A 13,397-nucleotide genomic window follows, 5' to 3' on the forward strand; every position below is an offset into this window, starting at 1 on the left:
TGAGGTCATGTAGTTAAATTTTTATATGTTAAAAAAAAAAAAACAAAAAAAAAACACTGTGGTCCAGAAGTAAATATACATATGTAATGTGTATGTGTATGTGACTCAACATATAAATTGAACTCAGTAGATTTGTCTTCACTTTTTAAAATATTCTACAGTTTCAACACTGGTATATTCATATTTGTCAGTTAACTAGTTGATAAATTTTAATCATGATAAAATTGTTAAGCAGGAGAAGTAAAAGGGACTAAAAGAAAAACTATCTATCATGAAAGTGGAAACCATGGCTTGGCATATGAATGAAATAACATGTTTTTATTGCTACTAGTTACACAGTATAATTTTTAACAGTGTTCTCATCCCAGATGACAGAAATCACCATCACACGCTATATAACTAAAAGCATAGAGTATGGATTAAAAAAAGACAGAAAGAGGGATGAAGTTTGGGCCAAGTCTACAGTGAAGAGGTTCAAATATCTTAGAAAGTATCAGACCAAACTGGGTTTTCAGAATTTGGAGTAGTTAACTTTTGGCAAAGTCCAGTTTCCTGTTCACAAGAGCAATGGCTTCAGATTATATTTTGAACATCAAACAGGCTTTTACAGGACCTCATTTTGATGAGTTCTGATGGGTAATCAGAAATACATGGATTAATTCTGCTTTCAAATAAACATGGGTTTAGCAATTAAAGAGAAGAAAGTTTGGCTCAGTGTGCTCTAAGTCTTGCCAAACTCTAAACATGGGACTAGGCAGTTCAGGGTATTGAATGAGAACGTGAGGTTGAACTAGGCTTCCTGCAGTATTATCTTAATAAGCTTCATTCAGGTCACTCTGTCCTGCTCAGCTCCATGCTGGGGGATGAGAAAACTTTCGGTGCTAGTATATTAGAAACTGTCCATTGATACCCAGAAAAAAGGATGTGGAGGAGATTTGGGTCACTGAGAGTGTGCCAGCAGCTGTCTGTGTTTAGATGTATTTCCGCAAACCTCATTAGCTTTCCCTTCACATGATAGTACAGCGTAGAGGACGAGGGCATATGCAGTCCCTGGAACCAGATTCAGATTCCAGCTCACCCACTTCCTATTTGTGGCCCTTGAGCATGTTACTTAACCTCTCTCAGTTTGCTTACCTATAAAATGGTAACAGTTTCATAGGGTTGCTGTGATGATTTAATGAAGTAATAAACAAGTATCCAAGAGATATTAGGTATCATCAGTATCTAACTAAGTTCTGAGGATTTGATTGAAAACTTTCGAAAATTGTGCCTCATGCTATTAAGAATAGACAGCACTGTTAACTCTCTAATAGTGTGATATTTCCCGAGAGAGCTGCTTTAGAAAAGGGTTAGCACTTTGCAAGGCCATATTTGATGAGAGACAGATATGGGAATGCTGCTATTCTCAGCACTCTGGGATATGGATTTATAGTCTTCAGGAAGAAATCAAATTAACTAGGTTGTACAATGTCAACAAAAATACTGATAAAGTGATAAGAGTTTAATGAGGAAGATGTGGATTTTTCTTAAAGGCTGGTCTACATTAGTAAAGTAGATGCTTGATATATATTTAAATAAGCATTTCCCGAAGTTTGTCCTATGGAGCACTAGTCCTATAAGATGCACCTTGAAAAAGAGTTCTATGGTTCAATACATTTGAAAAATAGAGATTTCCATTATGCCACTATTATCCCACCTCAGAAATTCATAATGTATCATAGCTTTTATTAAAGGCTCTGATTCGTCCTGCTATAAAGAAACCCATTTAACTTGAACCCAGTATATCCCAAAGTTGCCTGACCACAGATTATGTTATTTTGAGATACTCTAAACATGCCGTATCTGTAAGGTATGCTGGTGCTCTGTCTCCCCCCATTTTTTTTCCCCCGACCCTCCACCTCACCCGTATCTCCCCACAAGGGGTCACTTTCTTTGAGAAAGGTAATGCATGCAGGTTTTCCAGTGTAAGTGTCTCCAAAGAAGGCTAATATTTTAAGCTATTGTCTGTCGACTATGAACTAAGGCCTTGATCAGTTTGTCCACTCAGGTACACAACAAGGGCCTGAGAGATGAGAAAAATGAATGAGATTTGCCAGAAAGGCTCTAAGCAGGAAAATCAGGTCCAGAGCACTTTTCTCTGGCCTGCTCCAGTGATACATCTGTTCATAGTCGTATGAATTCTGCCCCTGCAGCAGGCTGGCATGGAGCCCTGAGGGCTGCATAAATGCCCATGGAAAGTCAAGGTGACAAGTGGTACTGCAGTGACCCCCAAGCCCTTCACAGTATTGCCTAAGCCTGAAATGGATGCCCAGGCTCTCCTAGGGGAGAGCAGAGCAGGGACCTGCTTTCCTTACGGATATAATACTCATCTTGTCTTTATCCTTTCTCACACCTCTATTGAACTTTAAAAAAAAAAAAAAAGATGAAAGAGTTGTCTCAGCAGATAAGGTAGCATAGGTAAGGAGGGGCTGGTAGGGTTTTGTTAGTCCCTGTTTCTCGTGTGTTTTGTTTGATAAAAGACATGAGGCTCTAGGCCAACCTCCATTCTCCACCCACTGATTTCTATGTGCAGAGATTTCTGACCTGTATCCAGGGGCCTCTGTTGAGACACTTTGGGAATGTCATCACAGCAAACCCAGTGGGGAGTGTGCCGGTCTAGCAGTCCACTGGGCTCCGGTGAACAAACTGCCCTTCTCTGTGAGTGAGCCTCCCTTGTCCTCCATCCCGTTCCCAGGCAGAAGTGGGGAGTATCCGACCTAACAGCAGTGTTTGCACAGGTGCTGTGGTGAGATGCAGCTTAATTGTAATGCAGTTAGAAACACACAAAGGTACTGAAACACAAGGACTCATGAAAAAATAGCCCACCCAGAGGTAGGAGAGAAAACCTCTGCTGTCCAAATGTTTCATCATTATCCCTGATATTTTAGTGGCTTATCTCAAAACAGGAGTAGCTCGACTGAGAGGTGGCAAAACAAATATGTAACTTCTGAGTGCCTGATTTTATTGGGTGGCAAAATACGCTGGGTAGCGAAAAGTGCCTTGGGTGGTTTGAACCCTGGGCAGCTACCATAACTAGTTTGGTCCTAGTTTTATCCCCGAATGTGCAAACTCTTTGTTCACAGGGTAGAACTGAGAACTGTGAGTACCAATCCTCAAGCACTTTCTTGCCCTTTCAACTCTCAGAGAGTCATCAGTTCATATGGATTAAGGTCTCCCTCATCATCTTAGCTAATAAAACCTTCACATTTTAAAGAGAGCACTCCCTCCAACAGGTGGGTCCATGTTCTCACAGGTCTCTCCATTGCAGTGAAAACAGATCCAATTTCAAGTCTCAGGCCAGAAGAGGCCATTGATATTGCACTTACTGTGGGGGAATGGGAAAGGGAAAAGAAAAGCCAAGTAGAATAGGAGCTGGCCTCAGTCTCTTTTTTTGAAGTTCTTCCTAGTTCTGCTAGAATCGCTTGATATTTGCCCATCAGAAGGCTTCGTGTTTTGTTCATATATGCATTCAGTCACAATGAAGACATTTTTCTCTTTCATATAATGTGAAACATTAAAAAATAATTGTCTGGTGGTGCATTGGGGAGTTATGCTTTTCCTAGTGTGTGGTTTTTGGCCCAAAGTATATGATGGTTGGAAGAAAATCAACACAAGGCTGCTCTGTATAATATTATGTCTCTGGTAGAGAGTGGTTTGGAGAGTTTCATGGAGCACAGATTCTGAAGGTAAAACCTTTAACAACTCACAACTCTGAGAGACTGATGAAACCAGTCTCTCATCTTAGATAAATAAACTAAAAAATTTCCAAAGGAGAGCAAGTTACCAAGTGTTCACATTTGATTTGGATATTGCATTTACATATATTCCAAGTTTGATATTTCCCCTCTTCCTTTTGTAAGGAACCACCAAACGAACATACATGTTGGTAATGCATATATCTAATTTATGTAAAATCTTACTATTAGGATTTTAATATGTTCCTTCTAAAATCATTTGTCACTCTTTAGTTCCTCCAGGGAGAATTGAGAGGGACTTTCAAGCAGCATTTGCTAAGTATACATTGAGCAATTCTCTCCTTTAAACTTCTCTGCCTTTTATATTCAACGGTCTTCGCGTGCCCTGTGTCTTGGGTTTCTTTCCGACTACATCAGATATTTCCAGAGTATTCTGTAAAGCCCATCACTAGTCTGTGGTAAGGAAGGCTTAACATGCACATATGGTTTTACAGATACTTTCAAATGTTTTACAAAAGGCTTGAGGGAGAAAGAACAGATTCCAACGGTATGCGTGACCCCTGTAAAGCGTGATCTTAGTGTAAAGAGTGGGAGATGTGGTAAGAGGCTCCAACACCCGATTCTGAGGCTAAATTGGCACAGTACGTGATTACATTTGGCATCCTCAAGGGCCATCTCTGCAAAGACGGGGATTTACTATGAGAAACTTGGGAGTCATCCTCGACCTCTTCCACTTTTTCATGATCCCCCAACATCCGTTCATCTCCAAATTCTGATTCATCACATATATTCCTTGAACTCATGCCCTCCAATCCCCCCACATTGGTTGTCAGGTTGTCATCCAAAGCGGAACTACTTCTAAGCTTGCTTGGCTGCCCTTGGTTCCCCTCCCTTTCCAGGCCATTCTCTTTTCCGTCACAATGAAATCTAAGTCTGAGCATGCACCTTCACTGATGAAACGTGTCATTGACCTCCCATTGCCTACTGAATAAAGAACAAAATTCTTACGTGGCTCACCAGGCTCCACGTGATCTGCACATCTGTATGTCACCCACCCATAGTCTCACCCCTCCCCCACCCTTCCTCCTCCGTCTGTTTCCAGCCTAATCTCACATTTCAGGTTGCAGCAACATTCAACTGGATGCAGTTTCTGCCCAGAAATAATGCTGCTTCCATCGCTGGGTCACTGCTTATTCTGGGATTTCTGTTCTCTTGCCCTGTTCCCTAAGTGTGTAGGCTCACTGATTCTATTCCCTATTTTCCCTGATTTTTTCATTACTTGAAGTTCAACTAAAGGGACTGGTTCCTTAGGAAGTCTTCCCTGAGCTCCTCCCTACCTTCTGCCCCAGGCTGGACCAAGTACCTGTGTTTTATGCTGCCTCTGAATCCCTCCCCAGTGTTTTACTCCTTCTTTACATCCCCAGGACATGGCATGGAGAAGGTGCTCAAATATGATTTCTTGGTTAAATGAATAAATCGATGAAGGAATGCAGGACTGAGAAACTGGTGAATACTTCTGATTAGCTAAACAATGGTTTAGGAATAGCTTGTCCCCATTTAGCCAATTTTATCATATTTTCCAACCTCCCAAAAGAAATAAAATGTTGCATATAAATTGAAGGTTTGCATACCTTTCCCTAATCCATCTCTCTGTAGATGTAAGAGTTATTCTGAATTTGGTTTATCATATACATCAGATGTATATTAGATATATATCAGTAAGTAATGTATTGTTTTATATATCTTCAGATTTTGTATAAATGTTATCAGACTTGAGTATCATGCTCCAACTATTCTCTTCAATCACTATGTTGTGGAGATTTATAAATAATACATGAGATTCCAGTTCACTCATTTTAATTGCTATATCATATTACATTGTATAATATACCACAGTCTTATATTGATTAGACCTGTAAATACTGCTGTATGAACATTCTTCTCCATACATCTAGGGTAAATATTCAGAAGAGGAATTGCTAGGCTGAAGAGTATTTGCAGTACCAACTTTATTAGATATTGCTGAATTATCCTACCAAATTGTACCGAAGTATATTCCCACCAGCAAGTTCTAAGAGTATCCTTGGTCAATATCCTTGCTGAAATTCACTACTATCATACTTCTAAATAATTTTAATTTGATAAGTTCGAAATGCATCTTGCTTTTTGGTTTAATTTAAATATCTCTGAATATTCCTGGTATTAAGCATCTTAGCATATGTTTATTAGTCGCTCATATTTTCTTTTCTGTGAATAGATATCTTAGACAAATTTATAATAAAAAGTAAATAATCCAATATACTGGATACCTGACTGAAATTGGGGAACTATTGAAAAGGAGGATGGAAATTGTTATGTAAACCCCAGTGTCTGCTACAGTCATCAGAGCATGTCGGTTCCTGAAGATCTCTTTGTACCAATGGCCCTTGTGGGTCATCCACGGTTTGCTAGTTTCCCTGCTCTGGAAATACAGAAGAAGAAGAAGACATAAAGACATACTCATTTCTATAAATCAAAATGTATTTAGTTAGAAAAAAACAGTAACCCTCGTGAGAGAGAAATTTGGATAACAGCAAAAAAAATGACAAACACAATATTTGCTTGATTTATAAAGCAGGCAAAGAAAGAAATAGATTCAATCACAAGTACATTTTAGCATGAACCAATGTATCTCCAGGCACAATGCTAAGTTTTTTCCCTCCTAATTGACCTCCCCCTTCTCTCTACTTCCAGCACTACCCTACAATCTCAGTCTTGGGTCCCTCAGGATTTCTGTAAGGTCAGCAGAATGTTTAAACCAGTAATGTCCAGTAGAAATACAATGTGAACCACATATTGAAATCTTAAATTTTCTAGTAGGAACATTTAAAAAAGTAAAAAAGAAAGAAGTGAGTTAATGTAATATGTTTTATCCAAAATGTAATGATTTCAACATGTAATCAACATAAAAATTAAGATGTTTTGCATTGATTTTTTAAAACTAAATGTTCAAAAATCAGTGTGCATTTTATACTATTGCTCATCTCAACTAATAGTCATTTTAAGCACTCAGTAGTGACGTGGCTAGTGACACATTATTGGACAAAACAGATCTAAATCATTTGTAGAGCACTGTAAGTTGACCCAACCTAAATTCCCACTCTTCACTGTTTTCTTCCCTCCCCATTACATATTGATATTCTGTGTTTTACATTCTGGCTGTCTTTTCCTATTGAGATTGGACCTAAGGAATTAAGCAACCAGGGCTGTTCCTCGAGAGGGCTGTAGAGCAGTATTTTTTCCTTCTCTTCAACAAAATGGCCTCTGGATTCATTGCTCATAGCCATTTATTTTAGCAGTTCAAAGACTCCTAATATGCAGTTTGGGGTAATCACCCTAATTTTAGTTGCTCTTAGAACATTTGCGTTCCATAGTGCCCAACTATTGACACTCATTCAGTGAAATACTTAAAAATGATTTAGCTACAAAAGATATTCACTGTTCCTTGTAAGAATCCTAAAATGTAGAACTAAAAGGGATCATGATTATGATCTAATCTAAGTCCGAGTGGTTAGGTGGCTTGCTGAGAGACTGACAGCCCATAGATGCACATCTAGAATTTGTTTCTGGTCTCCTAGACCAGTGCTTAATTTGTCTCTTAATCAACGTGAAGATTGACAATCCAGAATCAGGACACTGAGACCCAGTGAACAGTGTTCTTGTAGCTGTCTAATTTCCAGCAAAGGCCATACAGCACACACGACTGGTGAATGTGCTTGTCTCCTGGGTTAAATAGAGAGGCGGTGGGCAGTAGCATGGTAACCAAACTATGCCCAAAGCAGTATTTCATTTGGGATAGCCAAGTTGGGTGTGTAGCCAATCTTTAACATAAGTGAGGACTGCAAATTGTTGCTTTTCTCGAGATAAAGATGCTCTTTCTCGTGCACTCCACTGCAATGTCTTTCTCCCTTTTAGTTATCAGTGGAGACTCTATAGGATAATGGGATTCCTTTGGCTGAAAGTAGCTGCTAATCAACCCAGGAGGCATACCCAGTGTCCTGATCTGAGAGGGAGAACCATCCAGCTACTTAGATTCAGTCTTTGCTTTTATTACCAGTTGCTTTTCTCTGTTTGAAAAACACCAGGCCCCTTATTTGTTCCATTTTGTGGTAATGTGTGAAAAATGCCATCATTATTGGCAATGGCTTCCCAGGAGGGGAGCTTTTCTTATCCTGGTTCAGCAGTTGCATATTAACTAATCTGAAAATTACTTCCATGTTAGGTTCTCTCTTTTATGTTAAAAATAATGAATAATTAAACATGCCTAGGAACGATTCACTTATTTTTAAACAGGCTTAGAGAACACAGGACTTTGAAAAGATGCAAAGAATGCTCAGTCTACACATATGCCTGCCTTATTCTAAATCTTGAAGTGGGGAGAGCACAGCTGAAGACTTCAGACCTGAGCTGTGACAGAGATACACCTCCCATGCACACTTGAAATATAATTGTGCAGTCTGAAAGGCATGAAATGTCGTTATGGAAATACCTTGGAGGGTCACTGGGGAGATTTCTTTAGCAGTTCTCTTCCCTGTGGTGTGCCAATGAAGCAAATGGAAAAGGAGGCCTGGTACATTAACCCATTAAAGTGTCATTAGCACTGTCCTTTAGGCCAGATGGTTTTGCAAAGATTGCTATGCAGATTTGTCTCAAAGAAGATTATCTGATGAATGACTATTTGGCCACTTGAATAACTGAAAACACATTTCTTTGTGGGCATGGTTTCCTTTGGGTTGGCACACTTGGAATCCTCCCATTACGGTTGGTGTGCAGAAGCACGCAGAGATTTTGTGACTTGAAAAAGGTTACGCAGTGAGAGAGTGGCAGAGCTGCGACTAAAACCTAAAACTGTGGATAACAGTTGCTCAAAAACAGAGGACCTATAGTTTTCTGCAGTTGGTTTAATTAACTTATCAAGAGAGATGCTTTATGATGAAAATGTCAAAAGAGAATGTACCAGATTCTTCTCATTGGAAAACTATCTAAGCATTACTTCTATCTACAGTCTTCATTGAATATAACAGAAAAAACCACTTAGCATTTATGGTATTAATTTTGGCTTTATGCCATCCCATCCTAGAATATAGATAAGCCGTCCGGACTGCTGATGAGGAACAAGTTTGGTTCCAGTCCAACCAATCCAACCTGGGGGTAAGCTAGATCTGAATAACAGCAACATGGCAGTATCTTCTGGCTCTGCTCCTATCTAAAACAATGTGGAGCCTCAGGCCCATTAAATTTCTCTCAATTAGTTCAAGAAATCTTCTTTCCACATGTGGTCATGTAACCAATGCACCTGGCCACTAGGTGGAGTCCTCCATTTTCTCCAGCTCTCACTTGGGGACGCTGTTCTCCTGTACCTCAAAGTACCCTTGCTTTGTCAGTTTTTGTCTTCTGTTACGGTGATGTTGAACTCTCCCTACTCCATCTGATCCTCCATGATGCAGTATGTCCTCTGAGGCTTCTAATCAACTCCAGATGTAGACTAGATGGAGTAGTCAGGCTGCTGTGACCTTTTCTGCTTTGCATCTTATGTTGGGTTCCCTAAGTCCCCGTTCAGCATCCTGATGAAGGGAAGAAAAATTCTTTACCCATCTCATGCTACACTATTCCGTGGCCACAAAGCTGGGCTTCCTAACTAATGTTGTCAATATCATATCTTAGTGAAATTGCATATTTGCTCCTTCTCTTCTTTTAGAGGCTTTATTGTGCAGGACTCTGGCACAAACCTGAGGTGGAAGAAAGAGCTAGAGGGCAATATATACCCCAGCTGTGCACAAAAGCCCTCTTCTGTCACACCACTGCCCTTGGTTCATACTTGCCTGAACAACATTTTTCCCTCCTTAGGATATGTTATTCCACATGGGTTCTTCCCTTCCTCATGCAAACATTGTCTTTGAGGCCTGGATTTGAATGATGCACAGGGCTCAAGTCCCCAAGTTGAGTACATTTCCTTCTATAGCACAGAAAGCAAGCATTTAACTTAAAGATGTTTCTGATTTCTACCAGAGGTCAAGACACAGAGCAGCTTTTTGTAATGTAATTAAATTCTATTGGTCCATAATTATCTACAAAACTTGTAGTCAATAAAGTATCATTTGTAGTACAATTTTTGAATCACGAAAAAGTGTAGTCACTGACTGGTGTGCTGGTAAATTATCAGCAACTAGTTTTGAAAGGCAAAAACCATGATATGCAGCATTTGTTGTGTCCATGATGTAAATACTCTCACCAGTGACAATTTTAAGCCACCAATGTAACATCACTGAAAGTGGAATGGGGAAGAGATACTCAGTAGAACACTGTTATATAGTAGTACTCTCACCATACAGAAACAATAGTTATAAACAACCTCAAGGACATAGATACTAATAAAATGTAGTCAAATAATTAGGAAGTGATGAATTTTGAATATTATCTTTGCTTTAATATAATCTATTTATTGTACACTTATATAATTTTTTATAATAGCTGTATTGACTAAGCACTCATAGAACCGCAGAAAATTTAACTGTCAATTCTTACAAGCCAGCCCACCCTGGTTCCAGCACTGTGCATAATATAATGAGGCAAGTTGTGGGGACAGAGCCAGGAGTGCAGTTTCCAGGCTCTCGGACTCACATAGAAAGGTGCTGGCTTGGGTAGTAAATGGCCATCAACTGTGATTGGATGGCCATCAGCTGTGGCTAGCTGGCCGTCAGCTGTAACCAGTGAGCCATTGGCCACTAATATAACTGCTGTGGCTATGCTAGCAGAAAAAAATGGGAGGCTGGCAAGAAGATGGTGGCTGAGCCTGCAAGCGGCGCAGTGAGGGTTGCGAACAGTGTGGCTCCTGCTTCCTGTGTCTCCAACCCAGCTGCCAGCGAGACTATAGTGGTATGACTCCCCTATCTATGGCTCCGTGGGTGTTCTGTTTTGGCCTCACCATGTCCTGCGTTCTTATGTGGGGAGCGGGAGCTGAGACCCCGCATGCCACCCTGCATGACACATGGTGCAGCGAGCAGGGTCTCCTGCATGACTCCCCACATGACAAATGGCGCAGCGATCAGGGTGTGGTGTCGGCTGAAACTCTCCAGAATGTACTGGAGCAGTTTATAGGTATAAAAGCTCAGTTTCGTAAGCAGGGTATGGTGCCGGCCAAAACCTACCGAAGCCTGGTGGAGCGTGTGAGAGCCCAGCTTCGGGAGGCCCATGAGGAGCGACACCGGGAATGGGAGGCGCAGTCTGCCCGGGTGACTCAAGCCTCCAGATGGCACACCACCCTCTTGGCCATGGACGGCGTTGCCTTCATTTTGGTGATCTGCTGCGGCCTTAGGCTCCGAGGGTTGTGGACATCTTACACGGAGGCCTCCACCCACTCAGACACCTGGCACAATGTGCAAGATTCCGACCGGGTAGAAATGGAGTCTGACTCTGAGCAGGAGGACATGTGGCCCCCACACAGTGTGTGGTATCCAGTGGCCACTGTTCTCAGGAGTTGGACCCCCAAGGAGGGGTGGGAGGACATGGACAGCTCTCTGGCCAGCGTGGAGAGGGCCCTGCAGGCTCTAGCTGAGGAGGAGAAGGCTACAGCCAGCCACGTGGGCTGGATGTTCCTCCTGGCCTTGAGTCTCAACACGGAAAATGTGCTTAATGAAATGGCACAGCGAGCAGAATCTCCCCCATGACTCCCCACACAACACAAGTCTAATACTAATCTCCCAGAACTCTGTAAGGTAGCATTGCAGATTGTCATGTGGGTAAAATGAGTGCATCTGAAATAACAATGTCCAGCAAAATACCTGGTGAATTGGTACTCAGTAAGCGCTGGATGAAACCACAAGGATAGTCTTGGATGGTAGAAGAGGCAGGAATTAGTTTGGTGCTCTGAAGTAAGTCAGAGCTTTCACCTTAATAATTCTGAAACTGTGTGCATACTGTGTCCCATTCAGAATACATCAAATCCTGCAGTTAGAGAGGAAGAAGGAAAAGGAGACCAAATGACATCATTTCGCTTATGCTCCTCAAATGGTCCTCATTAAGTTGACTGCGCAGACTATAATGAGGGATTTTAAAAGCCTGGAAAAGTTGAAGGCAGACAATCCCTTGTTCAGAGGATGAAATGGGGTAAACCATAACATATGTACCAAATAATATAGTCTTTGTTTTATGTAATAATTTATTTTCCTCCCTCCCCTTCCTCTATATGGAAGAGACCTAACTCAAGGTCAATTCTCGGTACCTCTGAAAGCTGAAGAAAGAGCAGGACTGATTTGATGGCCTCTCTGGCAAGCACAAGGTTGGATCCCACTGAACTGCATGGAGGCAGCCTGGCCAGTTAAATTACTACGGCTGCTTTGAGGAGAGGAGGTTTCATGCTTTATGAGGCTGATAGCATTCAGTGCTTAAACCATTAAATTTGCATCTGGGAAAGCCCTGTTCAGAAAAGGTAAAAAGGTCAAATTTTCATAATGGCTCTCAGAGCCAAAATGGTATCTTTCCTGAGGGCCTGGCTGGAAAACATTCAGCTTTTTGTTGTAATAGAGGTCTTGATTAATTGAAAATCAGTGAGATAAAAAGATCTTTTAACAAGAGTACTTACACTCGTTGACAGATATTTTCCTACTAATTATTGGGACTAGTGGCTAACTATAGTTTGCTGCTATAAATGGAATGAATCTCCACATTAAAACTTGTGGGGATCCATTCTTTAAGCTCATCGATATTGTTAAACTAAGCAGATAATTTTCACGTCTCCAATGACCTTAGTGCAGTGTGGAACCAGACAAAGTCAATTTTTCAAAAATGTTTTTCATTGAGATTTTATAATTTCATTGAGCCAATGACAGCTTATTTTAACATAAGTTCACTGCCCTAATATTTCTTAATTCTATGTATCACAAGTACAGTCAGTTCTGCTATAATGTGACATATGAATGTCTAAAAACCACGTGCTATGCAAAATCATTTAACAGAAACCATAGGTCTTTGACACCAAAGCACGAACCATAAAAGGCAAAATTGATGAGTTAGACCTCATCCAAGTGATAAACTGTTGATCTGTTAAAGACCCTGTTAAGAACATGGACAGATAAGCTACAGACTAGGAGGAAAAAATGCCATCCATTTGGCTAACAAAGGACTACTATTTAGAATATTATGTGGTGATACACAAATTATGAGGAGAATAGCACCAGGTGATTTTCATGTTCCCAATTTAAAGTTAATAAATACCAGAGACAGTGAAATGAGGAGTTGTGGAGAAAAATTCTGAGCTCGATGTTGAATCATTAAAAAAGGTGCAGTGTTTTCTAGAAATGAGAAGATAATGGAAACAATGACAAAAACAGGAATATACATGGATAGATAGATTAAACCCGAGAAGAGAAGGACAGAGTGGGTTAAAACTCACACTCTTTCTCAAACCCAACTGCAAATAACAGATTAGTGAAAAATAGAAGGAAAAGCTCTCCATTTTCAATAAAACAAGGAAATAGCCACAACCTCAAACCACAAATTATAAAGCAAACCTTCCAAATGCTAAGAAATCTATACCAATGAAAACAAGAGGAAGCTTAGTGTTCAGGCAAACATCTTCAGACATCAAGTAGGATACAAATTTCGATAAAAGTCAGTGTTACAGTC

This window comes from Rhinolophus sinicus, chromosome 3, assembly GCF_057876585.1.
Source record: "Rhinolophus sinicus isolate RSI-liver-muscle chromosome 3, RSI-T2T, whole genome shotgun sequence".
Lineage (NCBI taxonomy): Eukaryota > Metazoa > Chordata > Mammalia > Chiroptera > Rhinolophidae > Rhinolophus > Rhinolophus sinicus.